Below are 18,941 nucleotides of genomic sequence, written 5' to 3' on the forward strand. Positions count from 1 at the left end.
CCCTATATATGTTATTTTTCTCAAACCTAACACATCGTACAATTCCTTTAACTTTCCCCTCAACCAAAGGTTTAAAATATAGCCAAATGGCTGCCAGAAATCCATTAAGTTGAATTGTTGCTTAGCTCAATATATTTTGTTATGTGTTGATCCTTATCCTAATTATGACAAAGAAGATAGTGATGAGAGCCTATATCCTGTGTAGAAAAGAAAAGGAGCTTAAAGAGAAACAAAGGAAGACATTTCTTATTTTTTCCACTTAATCGCATTTTATTTTTTCCAATCTCACATAAAGATTATTTTCAACATTAACTTTTTAAATGATTTTTATTTGATATTTTTTAGTTTTCAGCATTGTTTTCCACAAGATTTTGAGTACAAATTTTCTCCCTATTTCTACCTTCTCCACCCACTCCAAGATGGCATATATTCTAATTGCCCCATTCCCCAGTCAGCCCTCCCTTCTACCACCCTCCTCCCCCTCCCCCCATCCCTTTTCCCCTTACTTTCTTGTAGGGCAAGATAGATTTCTATGCCCCATTGCCTGTATATCTTATTTCCCTGTTGCATACAAAAACAACCTTTTTTTGAGCATCTGCTTTTAAAACTTTGAGTTCCAAATTCTCTCCCCTCTTCCCTCCCCACCCACTCTCATTAAGAAGGAAAGCAATTCAACATAGGCCACACATGTATCATTATGCAAAACACTCCCATAAATAGTCATGTTGTGAAAGACTAACTATATTTCCCTCCCTCCTATCCTGTCCCCCTTTATTCAATTTTCTCCCTTGACCCTGTCCCTTTTCGAAAGTGTTTGCTTTTGATTACATCTTCCCCCTATCTGCCCTCCCTTCTATTGTCCCCCTTTTTTTATCCTCTTCCCCCTACTTTCATGTGGGGGTAAGATACGCAATTGAATGTGTATGTTATTCCCTCCTTAAGTCAAATCTGATGAGAGAAAGATTCACTCATTCCCCCTCACCTGCCCCCTCTTCCCTTCCCACAGAACTGCTTTTTCTTGCCACTTTTATGTGAGGTGATTTACCCCATTCTATCTCTCCCTTTCTCCCTTTCTCATCCCTTTATTTTTTTTAGATATCATCCCTTCATATTCAACTCATCCTGTGCCCTCTGTCTATATATATATGTATATTCCCTTCAACTACCCTAATACTGAGAAAGGTCTCGTGAATAACACACATCGTCTTTCCATGTAGGAATGGAAACAAAACAGTTCAACTTTAGTAAGTCCCTTGTGATTTCTCTTTCTTGTTTACCTTTTCATGCTTCTCTTGATTCTTGTGTTTGAAAGTCAAATTTTCTATTCAGCTCTGGTCTTTTCATCCAGAATGCTTTAAAGTCCTCTATTTTATTGATATTCTATATTTTGCCTTGGAGCATGATATTCAGTTTTGCTAGGTAGGTGATTCTTGGTTTTAATCCTAGCTCCATTGACCTCTGGAATATTGTATTCCAAGCCCTTCGGTCCCTTAATGTGGAAGCTGCCAGATCCTGTGTTATCCTGATTGTTTTTCCACAATACTCAAATTGTTTCTTTCTGGCTGCTTGCAGTATTTTCTCCTTGATCTGGGAGCTCTGGAATTTGGTGACAATATTCCTAGGAGTTTTCTTTTGGGGATCTTTTTTAGGAGGTGATCAGTGGATTCTTTTAATTTCTATTTTACCCTGTGGCTCTAGAATATCAGGGTAATTTTCCCTGATAATTTCTTGAAAGATGGTGTCTAGGGTCTTTTTTTGATCACAGCTTTCAGGTAGTCCAATAATTTTTAAATTATTTCTCCTGCATCTATTTTCCAGGTCAGTGGTTTTTCAATGAGATATTTCACATTGTCTTCCATTTTTTCATTCCTTTGTTTCTCTTTTATAATATCTTGATTTCTCATAAAGTCACTAGCAGCTTCCACTTGCTCCAAACTGATTTTTAAGGTAGTATTTTCTTCAGTGGTCTTTTGGCCCTGCTTTTCCATTTGGCTAATTCTGCCTTTCAAGGCATTCTTCTCCTCATTGGCTTTTTGGAGCTCTTTTGCCATTTCAGTTAGTCTATTTTTAAGGTGTTATTTTCTTCAGTATTTTTTGGGGTCTCCTTTAGCAAGTCATTGACTTGTTTTTCATAGTTTTCTTGCATCGCTCTCATTTCTCTTCCCAATTTTTCCTCTACTTCTCTAACTTGCTTTTCCAAATCCTTTTTGAGCTTTTCCATGGCCTGAGACCAATTCATATTTTTCTTGGAGGCTTTTGATGTAGGCTCTTTGACTTTGTTGACTTCTTCTGGCTGTATGTTTTGGTGTTCTTTGTCACCAAAAAAAGATTTCAAAGTCTGAGTCTGAATCTGGGTCCATTTTTGCTGCCTGTTCATGTTCCCAGCCAACTACTTGACCCTTAAGCTTTTTTGTAAAGGTATGACTGCTTGCAGAGTAGAGAGTACTTTGTCCCAAGCTTTAGGGGCTTTGTGCTGCTGTTTTCAGAGCTACTTCTGCACAGCAAGCTCTGCCACACCAGCCCTCCTCCTCCTCTGTTGTCTTAGGTGTTTGTGGGTTGAGAAGTCTGGTAACTGCCACAGCTCAATGATTCAGGGCCCTACTGCCTGTTCCACCGGCTCCCAGTCTGGTTGGTCCTGGTGCAGCCCAGGCTGGGCTGTGCTCTGCCCCACTCCCAGCTCTGTGTGATAGACCCTTCCCAGCGACCATCCAGGCCGTCCTGGGCTGGAGCCCTTCTTCCCTCTCTTATTTTGTGGGTTCTGCAGCTCTAGAATTTGTTCAGAGCCATTTTTTTAGGTGTTTGGAGGGACCAGGGGGAGTGCTTCAGTAAGTCCCTGTTTTCCCACTGCCATCTTGACCCAACATTAACTTTTATAAGATTTTAAGTTCCAGTTTTTTTTCTCCTTTTCCCTCTCCTCTCTCCTCTCCCCCATCCCCATGATGGCAAGCAATTTGATATAGGCTATACATGTACAATCATATTAAACATATTTCCACATTAGTCAGGTTGTGAAAGAAGAATCAGAACAAAAGGGAAAAACCATGAGAAAGAAAAAAACAACAACAGAGAAAATAGTATGCTTTGATCTGCATTCAGACTCCATAGTTCTTCCTCTGGATGTGAATAACATTTTCCATTATGAATCTTTTGGAATTGTCTTAGATCATTGTGTTGCCAAGAAGAGCAAAGTCTATCAAAGCTGATCATTGCCCAATGTTGCTGTTACTGTGTACAATGTTCTCCTGGTTCTGCTCACTTCACTCAGCATCAGTTCCTGTAAGTCTTTTCAGGTTTTTTCTGAAATCTGCCTGATCATCATTTTTTATAGCACAGTAGTATTCCATTACATTCATATACCACAACTTGTTCAGCCATTCCTCAATTGATAGACATCCTCTCAATTTCCAATTCTTTACCACCACAAAAAGAGCTGCTATAAATATTTTGGTACATATGGGTCCTTTTCCATTTTTTATGATCTTTGTGTTATACAGATCTAGAAGCAGAATTGATGGATCCAAAGGAATGCATAGTTTTATAGCCCTTTGGGCGTAGTTCCAAATTGGTCTCCAGAATGGGTGGATCAGTTCACAACTTCACCAACAATGCATTAGTGTCCCAATTTTCCAACATTTTCTCCAATATTTATTGTATTCCTGTTTTGTCATATTAGTCAATATGATAGGTTTGCGGTCATACCTCATAGTTGTTTTAATTTGCATTTTTTTAATCAATAGTAATTTAGAGCATTTTTCATATGACTATAGATATCTTTAATTTCTTCATCTGAAAACTTCCTGTTCATATGCTTTGACCATTTATCAATTGGGGAATGACTTGTATTCTTACAAATTTGACTCAGTTCTCTATATATTTTAGAAATGAGGCCTTTATTAGAAACACATGCAGCAAGAATTGTTTCCTAGCTTTCTGCTTTCCTTCTAATATTGATTGCATTGGCTCTGTTTGTGCAAAAGTTTTTCAATTTCATGTAAATAAAATTACCCAATTTGCATTTCATAATGTTTTCTGCCACTTGTTTGGTCATAAATTCCTCCATTCTCCATAAATCTGACAGGTAAACTATTCCTTGCTCTCCTAATTTGCTTATGATATCAACCTTTATGTCTAAATCATGTACCCATTTTGACCTTATCTTGGTGTATGGAATGAGATGATGGTCTATGCCTAGTTTCTGCCATACTGTTTTCCCAGTTTCTCAGCAGTTTTTGTCAAATAGTGAGTTCTTATCCCAGTACCAAATAGTTTAGATGATAGCTGCTTTATAATATAGTTTTAGATCTGGTACAGCTAGGCCCCCTTCCTTTGCATTTTTTTTTGATTAATTCCCTTGAAATTCTTGACCTTATGTTTTTCCAAATGAATTTTGTTTTTATTTTTTCTAGCTCTATAAAACAATTTGGGATAGTTTGATTGGTATGGCACTGAATAATTAAATTAATTTAGATAGAATTGCCATTTTTATTATGTTAGGTCAGCCTACCCATGAACAGCTGATATTTTTCCAGTTATTTAAATCTGACTTTATTTGTGAGAAAGTGTTTTGCAATTGTGTTCATATAGTTCCTGGGTTTGTCTTGGCATGTAGACTCCCAAATATTTTATATTGGAAGACAGCTCTTACAATGTAGTGTAAGATATTTTATAGGGAGGATTTACTAGTTGAAAATCAGAAATCAGAATCTGAAACTGGAAGTTTGTAGATCCTGATCCTAGTATTGGCAAATCAATTAAATCAGATATAATGTTGTGGGTTGAGCCTGATTCAGGTTATCTGGTATGTCAGGTTAGGAATTGGAATGAAATAATACACCAATAACTGTTACCAAAAAGATATTTAATTAGCCACATCAGGGAAAGAATATTCAAAGAGGATACAGTATGGCATGGATTCAGTTGACCACAGGCTCTGTGTTGGCTGTGCTAGTCCTCCAGTTAAAAACTTGATGAAGGAGCTGCTGACTCCTCATGAACTGGCTTTATATAGGTCATTTGGAAGCTATGTCATTAGTCCAAGCCTTGGTTCCCTGAAACTCAAGGATAGCTTCAATACCATTTAATGAAAGATTAATGTGACATTTGAAAGACATTATTTCTGGGTAATTTAATTATGTTATTAATAATTCTAGCATTTTAATAAAAGAGGTCAATGGCACTCTCGAATGCCAAAGACCCTCATGGTAACAGGCTCAAGGCTTATATGGCTTTGGAAAAGTGGGTGTTCCAGTGGATGGCAATCAACTCTGATTGGTTAACAAGTAATGAGAGAGAATGAATATTACAATGAGGGGCTAAGAGTGACATCTTGTCATTCTTTGACAGAGAGACTATCCCTATTACCCAGACCACCTCCATTCTTTAGCAATATAGATAAAAGATCTACCTCCCCCCAAAGTTGATTAAGTAGAATTTACCTTAGATTGGAAATTCCTAGTTAAGATTGGGTGGTGTTCAACACAGGAGAAAGTTAATTCAACCTTCAGAGACTGAGTTTTTGAAATGAGGATTTTAGAAAAAGGAGGAACTCTGGATCTCCCCAAATCATTGGTTATTAATAATCATTTCTTTCATTAGCCTCACCTACATGGCAGATATTGCTCCTATCACATCTAGATAAAATGAACCAGATAACTATCCTAACCAGGTTAATTTAGCCTTAGGATTCTAAATTGGGGGTTAGGAAGGACATGGCAGGTCCTTTAATCCACTCTCTTCATTTTGCATATGAGGACACTTAAGTCCCCTTCTCCCCCAAAATGAAATGAATTGCTCAAAGTCACACAAGTAGTAAGGAATAAAATTGACACTTGAACCCAGAACCTCTGACTTCTGATCTAGTACTTTTTTCACTATACACAACAACCTTCTGTTTGCTGGAATAAATTGAGGAACATAGTAAATCTAGAGGAGAGAATGGATTCCATCTATAAACACTTTCTTAATATTCTTTAAATCTGAGAATATGTTCACAAGATTGAAACTAATTTCAGCAATTAATTAAAAAAATGATAGGAGTTTCAGCTGTATGAGGTAAACCAGAAGAACTTGAAAGAAAAGAAATCTTATTTTGGTGAAAGACAAAAGAGTCCGGGTTATAGTTTAGTTCGTATACCTAGGGAGAGAGGGATGGGTAATGAATTTAGCCACAATGAGCCAGCTGTGTCAGAAAGGACCAAGAGAAACAGAAATTCTATACAAAGTACTTGGGAAGAAAGAGGCAGTTTCTTCTCAGCCAACTTTTGGGAAATGATAGAGAAAACAGAGAAAGAAGGGGAGAATTAACACCTAGACATCTTGTTAAGATGTTTGTGAGCTTCCTTAGAAGACGTGATTTTTCTACCTTAGGTCCATATAATACCCAGGAACAATTAGTCTTCCTACAATATTTATTCAAAATTTCCCATATTTTAGAAGCAATTTCTAAATCTTTTGAGTATAGGTAGTTAAGCATTGGTACAGATTATCAGTCCATAGGTAGCATGGTGTAGTACATAGAGAATGGGCCTCAAATCCTGGAAGACCTGGGTTCATGTTCTGTCTCTGACACATATTGTCTGTGTTACTCTGGGCGAATCACTTACCCTCTTAGTGCTCTCTTGGCAACTCTCTAGGATTTTAAGGTGCTGAACTGCATTGGTAGAGGGAGTTTCCTTAGCTGAAGATACTCTCTATCAATGAAATCATAGTTATAGTCCCCATTTCCTATTCTATCCAGGTATTACCAAAGCAGCTTTATAACCTTTTCTCTAGAGGTCCATAAAAATAAGATCTCTATCTATCTGGAAAGCTTTAGGTATGATCAGAAGGAGATACTAGGTAAATCATGAAGGTCCAGCCTAGATTACTGAAATATTATTCTGCAGTTAATTTTTGATATGGCAAACTCAGGTTTCCAACATGACATCATTCTTAGGCCAAATACACTCAACATTGGTTTGAAACTTTGAGAAAAGGAAATATCCATCATTATTTTAGTGAAGGAGAGAAGTCAAATAAATGGACATTGTATACAGCATAGTACAGGGAAGTTCATAGGATTATAGCTTCTAAATATAGAGTACAGAGAAGTTTTAGGCAATGACTATAGAGATCACTGAATTCAACCCTCTTATTTTTTAAAGTTGAATTCTTCTCACACAAAGTTCACACATGGCAGAACTTGGATTCAAGCAAAGCTGGATTTGGGGCATATTACTCCAAATATTTTACTCTTTATACTAAATCATTATTGGCATCAGTTGGCTAAGTGATTTATCTCCCTATTCTTCCTTTGGCCCTGCCAATTGCAGAAGCTGTGAGGCCAGCTTCATCACTGACCGCTGGTCAGTGCTTCCCTAAAAAGATTTCTTACTTTTTGCATCACACAGAGACCAAGGTTCTGTAATGAAAACTCATTCCTCCAACAAGGAACTCAGTGGGAAAAGTCTGCTTAGCAATAGGGACTGAAGCTTCTACCCCTGGGAAAGACACACGGGTCAGGGGGTGGAAATAATGTGGAGAAGAACAATTAAAATGATTTAAAGCTATGTCACTGTGATCCAGAAGTTCTGTTAAGAATGGCCACTCTGCCTGAGGTAGTCTGAGATTCAGTGCACCTGCACTGGAAATAATCCAGCAAAGTGAAGGGCCAGAAATGCAAAGATAATAGTCACTGGGGCATTTTTCTAAATGGTCCTTATACTATTAGCCCCTTTGTAGGTGGATATGTTCTCCAATGGAAATAATCTTAGCCTTTAGTCTCTTTTCCAGTCCTGAGACCAAGAATAATGGAGCTGATGGCATAACACTTACCCTTCAAATTTACTCCTATTGTTTTTGTTACTATTTGATTATATGCTAAGGATCTAGTTTTGTCTTAGATTCTTTAGGCCAATTCCAGTTTGGGGGAATATTGGAAACTGACCCAATCTCTTCCTATTAGTGCAGGTGGTGAAGCATTACATCATCGTCCAACATCATGTAAGAGTATGCTAGGTTTGGGAATGTGGACTCAGATTCTAACGACAAATGATGCAATCAGGCTGAGAGTACTGTGAAAAAGGGAAGTTTTGGAATCAGCTCACTTGAGGAGGAGGAGGAGGCAGAAGATTGGAGTAGGGTTGGATGAAGCAATATTCAAGCTAAAGATCAATTTGACCTATTGATATAGGGAAGTTAGCATGCTTAAGGAACCATGAGATTTATATTTATAGAAATATGCTTGGCTAAGATGTCTGAGGGTAAGAGGTGAACGGGGATAGGAAATCCCAAGGGGCTCAACAGGTAATGGAGAGTGATTCTTAAATTGTATCCATCAGAGATTAACCCAGAGCCTGTGGAGTCTACTGCTAATTTTGTCATCCAATCATAAGGCACATGAGATGTCTGATGTTCATGCTAATAATGTGGTTTTACACTTTAAGAGGAGGAATGCAAATTGTGCTGAGAGTCATGGCCTTCCTGGGACCAATGAGTAAGGAGGGCTCAGTTCTGTTTTGTCAGGAGATTGAATAGTGAAGCTGCCATAAACGCATCATTGCCCGCACTCTGCATGCTTCAGGGGATCCTTGTGCAGCTGTTCAGGTGAAGTTGCCATACAGTAGAAGAAGGGAATAATCATAGATGCCCAGTAGACAGCCAAGTCTATAGATTTTATCTCAGACCTAGTCACCCTTGTTCTGGAGTTAACCATGTGACCCTGGCCAGTGAATTCCCCAGGGAAATGCTCATGCTGGTGATAACTGCTAAAACCGAGGCTCTGCCTTACTCAGAAGGATATTTTCCTCATTTGCCTATTAGCAGGACAAGACATCCCTGGAGATTTATGTCCTTGGGGAAGTGAAGAGGGAATACCTTCTACTACTCAGACAATTTACTGGACAGCTTTGACCGAAGAGCAACAAGCAGAATTTCTTTGGGAATATCGACCCTTCAAATTTCATTTAGGAATGGAAAAGGAGAAATCGGAGTCATACAGTCTGACCCTCAGGCCTCATCTTCTCATTATCCTAACTCCCTCTGCTCCGGAATCAAATAAGTTGTATTAGCTTTGGGGAAGATGTATCACCTTAATCACTCAAATAGAACTACTTAGAGTTGACTCCGGGTGTTTTTTATGAACTGATGTTACGTCTTGCTATGAGCACTTGGAAGTTGAATCTTTGAACCTTAGTACAGGTTTTTGCATTTATCCCTATTTAGCCTTAATTCTAGCTTACTTATTTTGGGGGGACCTTGTTTTTGTCTTTGGATTCTACTTTTTGCCCATCTTTAAGTCTTTCTTTTCTCCATGAAACCGTTCATCATCTTTTCAACTTACCCACGAAATTTGTAATTCTAATTCTCTCTTCCAAGGTCAACATAGCACCTTTATGGGATGGTTTTTTTAAGGAAACGAAAGGCTACAAGCATAAAATGTTTCCTTTTTGTACATAAGAAAATATTTAGAAACTTCTTCCACAAAATCAATTGACCAGCATCCAGAAGAGAACAGCAGCATTAGGGAATGATCGGTAGCATCTAATAAAGAGAATATTCTGTCAGAGTAAACCAATCTTTTTTAAAAAAGAGGTACAGCCCTAGCAGGTCAAGAAGTAATAATTGGGGAAACTAGGTGGCGTAGTGGATAGAGCACCAGCCCTGGAGTCAGGAAGACCTGAATTCAAATCTAGCCTCAGACACTTACTAGCTGTGTGACCCTGGGCAAGTCACTTAACCCCAATTGCCTCCCCAAAAAAGCGGCAGTTGAAATATATCTTGAGTGTAGGAAAGCTACTTCTCATGTCATATTCATCACAAATTATGAAAATTTGATTTAGACACATATAGCATATATGGTCTGAACAGCTACATATATGACTGTATATATGTATATTATACATATATGAGACTTTCTTCTACTGAGCAAATTAATAGCAAATTATTGATGCTAAGTTGTGTTCTTAGGAAAATATAGTACTGGATTTAATTGTACTTTAACACCCTGAAAAATGTAGGGAATTTCTTGAATAAGTAAATCAAGGCATAGAAATTCTCAAGTAAGTAATTCAAGGGAAGGCATCATGGTGGGAATCCCATGACTATGCCCTGTATCTCAATAGAGAAAGGAAGGAAGCTGTGAGAATCCTCAGCATGGCACCCACAAATGGCGTCACTTTTAGGAGGAGGCAAGGCTGAGACTAATCCCACCTCAAATCCCTGCCCCCAGAAGAGTCTGGTCAAAGTGAACAACAAGGGTAGCCTTGAAGTGTGTTTTTTTAAAGAAAAAAATAGTAAGTGGACAATATATATTCCTCCCACAGGTATGTGTAGAACAGAGTAGTGAAGTGTGTTTTCTAAGCTGGATGGCCAATGTAGCATTGGTTGCAGGTATATAAACATTCGATGGTCTATTTTTCATACTATCTAGACACATATATTATTCTTGCCCACTATTTTCTGCCTACACATCCATATTCCTCACTCCCAAACATCTGCACATGTCCGGCAGACTGTTCATTGAAATAGTAGCAGCAACAACAACAAATAAGGAAAGGGAGTGGATCAGGGGAGTCCTTACCAACCTGATGAGTTCCCCGGCTCCAAAGCATTTCAAGGGCATCCCCACAATAGACAATGTGAGCATGTCCACTGAAACCTTGCTGAGAGAATAAGGAACTAGGTGGTTTTCAGTCACTAGGTCTGCCTCCAAGATGATTGGCAGATTAGTACATGGGATGATGAACTCTGGTCAATGGAGCTGTCCCTTTCTGAGATATAAAAAAGTGCGTTGAGAGGACAGTTCAGTCTCATTTAGACTTCTTTTTTTTTTGCCTTTCTCCATTCAGAAGACAAACCAGAGTGTGATAGAGTGTACGTGTGTTTTGTGAGTGTGTGTGTGTATGTGTTCATATGTGAAGTAGGATAAGTGTGAAAGGAGTGATAGGTAGGAGGAAGAACCCATGTAGCCACACAATCTCCTCTCACTAGGACCTGGAAATGGCTACACTGGAGAATACACACTACACACACACATACACACACATATACACATATTACATACACACACATAGTGTCTGTCTGTCTGTCTATCTATCTATCTATCTATCTACTTACAGATGAACTGATAGGAGAGATCTTGACAATGGACTTTCCCAGGCCAAGAGATGTGAGCAAATTAAGGATACACTGAATTTCCTCCAAAAGCACATGGCAGAAGTGTATGCCCATTGAACTCATGAGGGTAGTTCAGAAATAGTATTTGTGAATCCTAAATATCTGGGTGAAGGAAGAGGGATTTTGAATTATTTATGCAGGGTGGTCTAGGAATCTAGCATTCTAGCTAGAGAAGGAAGATTAACTCATCAAGATCAGTTTTGGAGGCTGCCTCACAGGTTACCCAAAGTTCAAGAGTTCTCAAGTGTGAGAATTTAGAGATCAGACCTAGATAAAGAAGCTGTGCTCTAGAGAAAGAAGATCATTACCTATATAGATATGAAGCAGCATCCTACTTTGAGACCAAAGTCAGTGAGCTATTTAGATAGTATCAGTCAGTTAGCAAGAGGACTGAATATTCATCAGTCCTAGATTGCACTTGCCTTCTTGGGGAAAATACACACCACAGGTAGCACTACAAGTCTATGAAGGACTGTGTAGGATCCTGTGGGCTTTATGTTTTTCTATGTGTTTATGGGCTCATGTAAGCACTTTATATCTTCTATATTTTCTATAGGGTGAAAAAATAAAAAGAGTCTTATCCGATTGCATTGCTATCTTGAGAATACGTACATGGGTGGCCACCCTGTTATCCACATTCTGGGAAACTGAGGTTTTTCTGGAGCATCTCCAAGTTGCAACAATGAGCCAATGAGAGAAAATTAAGCAGAACACAGAGGGTCTGGGGGTCCCTGGGTCATGGAATGCAATAATGATAATAGCTTATATTTTATTGTAATTTGTGATTACAAAATATGATTTTTCACATCATTATCTCATTTCGTCTTTTATACCAACCTCATGAAGTTGGCGTAGAACGATATGTTATGTTATCATCTTCCTTTTATAGATAAGAAATCTGAATCTCAAAGCATTAGGACTGGGGTACTTAGCAACTGCATCAGGTTCCCTCTTTCTTTATAAGATACCCATCCAATAATGAAAGAATGAAGAATTTTTTCCACTCCATGTACATTTAAAAACTCTACTGGACCTTTTCATTGAAGTATCTGGTGCTAAGGATTCCCTGATATGTCAGCATAAGATAATCTTTAACATTTAAGGCAAAACCAAGTATAGTCACTATCCAAGAGGGGCTCAGTCTTTCAAAATGTGCAATATGTTCTTCCTGATATCAAATCACGTGTAGGCTTGGTGAACCTGCTTCTGGAAAAGTGTGTGATGATGACTAATGAAAGGTCCCTGTCCCTGATTCAGAGCGTGCACAAGCATTCTCTATTTATTGGATGGTGAAGAGAAGTCTTTTAATTGGCTGCTGAACCAGAACTCAGTGTGCATACAGAAAGTTCCAAGGGAGGAATTTGAATTCTGTCACTCTCTGGTGGCTTTTGACTGAGGAAGATAAACTGCTGTGGGCCTTAGAGTGGAGGAGGAGCTTTGGCTCTCCCACCCAGTCACCATGAAACTCTGAATTCATGGTCCTTCTGTTTTTATGTCTCTGTCGTGTTTCATTCTTTCCTGCTCCTAGGTGAGGGAATGTAAGAAATGAAACACACTGCTTTTTGACTTCGTGAATTTCAAAAACTTGGAAAGGCCACCAGAGCTCTAGAAACTGGAATCCATGGCAGAGTTTGCTGGCAGCCAACTTTGGTAAGAAGCTATCCCTGAGGAGCTCACCCTAGTCCAGCAATGTAACAACCCAGTGGTCAAGTCATAAGCAAGGGAACTCTGTCTTTTTGCTATGCAACACTTGGGTGAAACTTGGTGAACGGAACGAATTTAGGGAAAGGAATGGTTTGTATCAAATACTTTAAGTTTGAGCCCACTCTCTCTAGGGATTGAGATCTAGATAAATATACTTCTGCAAAAGCTGATTCACATAACTGGGTTAAGTTATATTGGGGTGTTAATCACTGGTTAGATTAAGTTGAGGAGTTGGTAACTGGTTGTTTGATATCAGATGGGAACCTACCAATAAGATTATAAAATCAAAAAGGTTATAAGAATCAATAAAATCACAAGATCAATAAGATTATAAGAATCAGGTAGTATTCTCATCCTTGTTTTATATGATTATTTATGTATCTTTTGTCAGTGGCTATTGTTTATAGGATTGGTATGTATATATGAATAAGAATGAAGTTCAGAATCGCCTAAAGGACAATAGAGTTGCATGGTGGACCTGAGCAGACTAAAGTGTATTATGAACTAGGAATAGTGCAAAAGTGGTGTAAAGAATATCCCTGGAGAAATTGTGATGGGAAAAAAAAGATGAGCCCATCATATTGGCAGAGCAAGGAATAATTAATGACTAGCACTTGTGTTCCACTGGTATCCAGGCAATGCCGAGTAAACTTGAGGAAGGGCCCTCTGTTTAGAATTTATGGGAGGACTTAGATGAGAATTGTGTAGGATAGGCAGATGTGGATGGATTGCTATCTGCATTGTTGAAGAGAATATCACATGGATCAGAACATAATTCTTTTGAAGCATTGGAGAATTGCTTATCATAAGTAAGTTTTTAAAAGCTCTGTGCATGTACATATACATATGTGTGTGTGTATGTGTGCACATTTATACACACATATATGTATGTGTACATATATACTTGATTCAACTCCATTTCACTCAAGAAACATTTATTAAGTACCTTCTGTGAACAGAGCACTATGCTAAGGACTCAATTTAAAATCTAGCATGAATATCTCTGATAAAGGCCTCATCTCTAAAATATACAGGGAGCTAAGCCAAATATATAGGAATACAAGCCATTCCCCAATTGAGAAATGGTCAAAGGATATGAACAGGCAGTTTTCAGAGGAAGAAATTAAAGCTATCTACAGGCATATGGAAAAATGCTCTGGATCGCTGCTGATTAGAGAAATGCAAATCAAAACAACTCTTAGATACCACATCTCTCCTGTCAGATTGGCTAAAATAACAAATCAGGAGAATGATAAATGCTGGAAAGGATGTGGGGAAATTGGAACATTGTTGCATTGCTGGTGGAGTTGTGAGCTGATCCAGCCATTTTGGAGGGCGGTGTGGAACTATGCCCAAAGGGCTATAGAAATGTTCATACCCTTTGACCCAGTAATACCACTTCTAGGGTTGTATCCCAAAGAAATCACGCAAGCGGGAAAAGGACCCATATGTACAAGAATATTTATAGCAGCTCTCTTTGTGGTAGCCAAGAATTGGAAAGCAAAGGGATGCCCATCAATTGGGGAATGGCTGAACAAGCTGTGGTATATGAAGGTGATGGAATACTATTGTGCCATAAGAAATGGGGATGATGCAGACTTCATAACAACCTGGAAAAACCTACACGACATAATGCTGAGTGAGCGGAGCAGAGCCAGGAGAACGTTGTGCACAGCCACAGATATGTGGATTCCGTGAGGACCAACCCTGACATACTGCGCTTCTCTCAGCAACCTAAAGGGGCAAGGACAACTCCAGGGGACTCACGATGGAGAATGCTGCCTTCATTCAGAGAAAGAACTGCGAAGTTTGAATACAGACTGAGGCACACTACATGCTCGCCTTTTCTGCTTCTCTTTTGTTTTTGTTTTTGGGGTTTTTTTTTTGTTTGTTTGTTTTTTGTTCTTTTTTTTTTTTGGTTCTGTTTCTTCTTTCTCATGATTCATTCCATTGGTCAAAATTCTCCTCCACGACTTGACTAGAGCATAAATTAATTCAATGCGAAGTTATACATGACAGTTATATGAGACTTCATGCCATCTTGGGGAGGGAGGGGGGAGGGAGGGGAGAAAAACTGGAACTCAAAACTATGTAGAACCGTGTGTGGTAAACTAAAAATAAATAAAGAAAAAAAAATAAAATAATAAAAAAAAAATCTAGCATGAAGATGTGACATAGACACAAACAGCCATGAAAATGCAAAATTGAAACAAATAAAAATAACTAAAAGTAAAGACAAGATTGAAACCTGTGTAAAATCCTCTATTTTGGAAATGCATGCATTGGCCCTTTACCTAAGCAAGTTATTGTTATTGTCAGTATGCATTAGAAAGGCAGACAAGGGTGCTACACTTAGCTGTGGTTCAGCCACATTTATGGTTGAAGCCATTAAAAAGCATTTTTGTTGTGTGTGTTTTTTAAAAGAAATGAACCAGGTTAAAAGGGGACTTGTCCATTCTCTCTGATAAAATATTAAAATATGTCTATAATTAGCATGAAATGATTCAAAATAGTCTCTGGTTTAAATATTAATAATTGGTGTGGCATAAGCCTTCCATATAGAAACTATTTACACATGCTTAATTTTTGCATAAAGCTTTAAAAATTGATTATATGTCACAAAGGTAGGCATTAATAAAATTATGTAGTGATCTGTGGAAAACTATACGTCCACATGAGAAGGATTGCACCTGTCAAGGGAATCTAGAGGAGGGAAGGGAGAGCACTTTTTAATTCATCAAACTCTAGTATTTAATAAAATTGAATGTTTCTTATTCAAAATTTTACCAAATGCAAAAATCCCCCCACCCAGTGAGAGAGCTAATGGACTGATGCTCTCAAATTAGGCATATGCTAAATACAATAAAATAAAATTATGATTTATTGTAAGATTATATAAATTCTCCATTGTACTAGCTTGAGTGAAATGGGAAATACCCAGCTGCCTTATCTGGAACAGACTCAAAACTTCATCCACTTTGATTCCGTTCTCAAAATAGGGCATATGACCTCTAAATAATATGGCACAGTAGGCAGCTTTTGCACTATACCATTACCCCTACTCCCCCTAGTGCAAAATCACTCAATTTGGGGTGACTACAGGTGGAAGGGAAATTTGATACTTGCAGACTTTCCTCTTTAGTTTGCTTCAATAATGCACTACCCAGAGCAAATTTACCTCTAGCTTTAGGAGTAAAGATGACATCTGCTATGAAGAGGCTTATTCTTTTCTCTCTCTGCTGTTTTCAATGTCATGTATCTGACATGTGTTAACCTCTCTTTAGAAAATCTAGTGTTGGGGAAAAAAATTTCTCCTCTGAGGTGCCCACATAGTTATTCTTGACCTACTTGCAAATTTATGACAAGATACACTGGGCATTCTCCCATGTTACTGCTCCTGACACCAAGCACATTTCCTTAAAAAAAATGAAAGAATATGTATTGTTTGCATGTGGACATTGACAAATTATACTTTCTAAATAAAACTAGCTCCACTTGATTTTACTCAATCACTGAGTTGCTTGGAACCAAAAGATAGTTTTTGCTTCAGAATAAAACATATCTTTTGTTCTTGTTGTTATCATAGCTAAAAATTCTGATTCCCGTAGAACTTTATTCTTTTGTAATTATCTCTTGCAATTATTTAAAAATTTTTGATGGTCAAGATGTTATCTTAGTTGTTACTCATAGCTATTAAAAGCTGATACATATCTATATACGTATACCTACATATGTATACACACAACTGAAAAGGAACTGCTTCTGTGAGGCACTAGCAAAGAAATACTAAATGAATGTTCCACTAAGCTTAACAGAAAAATTCTAAGTTTTCTTTAGCTGACCCACTGGACTATCTCACATTTCCATTGCTCTGATTGCATACAATATAATGGCAACCTGTTCAATGCATAAACTTAATGCACACAGGTCATGTGGCTATTTATGTAAGATTAAGAATTGCTATTTATCTGTGATGAATGAATTTCTGCATTCTAAATCAAGTCTGCATGAAAAGAGAAAATGAAAAATCTCTTGTTTCTTATTAAAACACATTTCTCTGGCTTCCTCCTCCCCCTTTCAACCACTGTACATTATTTCTAAATATAGAGCAATAGTGTAGGCACAGTGAAATCTGATTTGCTTCTAATAATATGGCACGCTAATTGTGATGCATATTCTGTTTAGGGCTCTGTCATCTCAAAATCTGGCCATACAAATACTTTATTCTGGCATATTTTGTGTTTTAAATCATTACCAATGAAATGTAGCTGGATGGATGAAAAGATAGGTAGGTAGGTTAAAAAAAATACAGATACTCATAAATAACCAACAGAGAATAATAAAAAAATTCCAAGTAGCCCCAACTGTAGCTGTGTCTCTTTTGGAGATTACCAGAACCCTGATGTGCTTTGTATTTATCTTCTTGTCCACAATTTCTTATTTGCTTGAAGTGTTTATAAACTGTAACATGTGTGTTTTGCAATAAACAAATAAGTTCTATCTTAATTCCATTTCTCTATTTGTCTTCTTCCTCTCGCTCCCCTCCTCCTCTATCCCCCTTCTCTCTCTAGCTCAACTCTTTCCTTCCAACAGCTGGTACAAGGGAGGAAAAAAAAGCTCAGCTTTTCAAAAAGAAAAAAAAAAAGTCAGCATGGGTAAAACTCTTATAATATGCTCTATGATTGCCTGTTTAGTTTTTTACTTTTTAGAAATTAGGTGAAACCAAATTAAGAGATGCTTAATGAACTTCCCTTTTTATTGAGTGAATATAGTTCCAAAGGATGGTAGTCATAGGCATTACATTCCTAAACATGACATCAAACATATTTACTCTTTGACCTTCAGATTTTGTAGTTTTAAGATATAAATGCCTTTTTTCCCCAGCATCAACTCTTGACAATAGCATATGTAGCTGAAAGGTGGCTCACAAAAAGCTTCAAGAAAGCAAGGAAGGCTTTTTACAGTATAAATTCAAGACATTAGGGTTTGTATTTGAAGTTATATAATAGAGGATGTGATGTCACAAATTTGCAAAGGCTGAGTCGTGCACTTTATAGCTGCATACATTAGGGAATGTGACACTAAAAACCAAAAGGGAGGAGGGAACTATCCTGAGGTTCCAGCTGCTCTGGGTAGAGGGTGAACAATTGTCAAAATGGGAGATTTCTGAAGCTGCTGGGAGATTTAAGAGGGTTTGGTAGCTGTCCAGAGATCAATTTAATTTTTGTGCTTTTAAAAATCTCTTTTCTTCCTTTCTTTATCACCCTCAGGGGGAAAAAATAAAAAATAAGAAAAGAAACAAACACAAATTTTGTTAAGACAGACAATAAAGACACAAACCAGTCAGATATTGCTAAGCAGTTTTTTTTTTTTCAGTTGCTATGTTGATGAAGCTCTTTATTGGAAGTACCCTGGAATGAACAGTATTCATAATGGCCAGGAAGCCCTGAAACCTCACACACTATGAAACCTTTCAGAGGCATTACTTTTGGGATGGTTCCAAGCATAACCAGTGTCACCTTCTCTTTACAGGAGGGAGCCACAGAACTTACCTCTGAGCTATATTAGTAGATGAAGGACCACCTGTCCCCATGGCCAGCTAGAATACAGAAAAAGGGTTCTACAGAATGACATTAATGGGAGAGGAACTGTTGAAATATTTTCAGTAAACATTTAAACATATGCTTGTACAAGTGAAACCATTTCACAATTTGCCCACCATTAACTGAAGGATCACCTAATATCGATCCCAAGTGTTGCAATTAGATAAACCATCTATGGACTTCCACTTTTATTCCAAATACCTGGTTCCTTTGTACTGTTTTGTACTAGTCTGGCAGCGACAGTGTTGTTGGTGTGGAAACCTCACAGGAGAATTTTTTGATGTGTGTTTTTAAAAGCTCAACTTTAACCTGTTATTTGTGTAATAACAAATATTCTTTAAAAGGAGGAACGATAAACATAACTTTAAAATGTGAGAAGAGTTACACATAAAAAGGACAATCACATCAAGGAAAAATTCTGTTCCTGGTTAAATTTCTAAAACGGTAGAAGTAAACCTCCTTTTGCACAAATTATCTTCA

The sequence above is a fragment of the Trichosurus vulpecula genome, chromosome 6 (genome assembly GCF_011100635.1).
Source record: "Trichosurus vulpecula isolate mTriVul1 chromosome 6, mTriVul1.pri, whole genome shotgun sequence".
NCBI classification, from domain to species: domain Eukaryota; kingdom Metazoa; phylum Chordata; class Mammalia; order Diprotodontia; family Phalangeridae; genus Trichosurus; species Trichosurus vulpecula.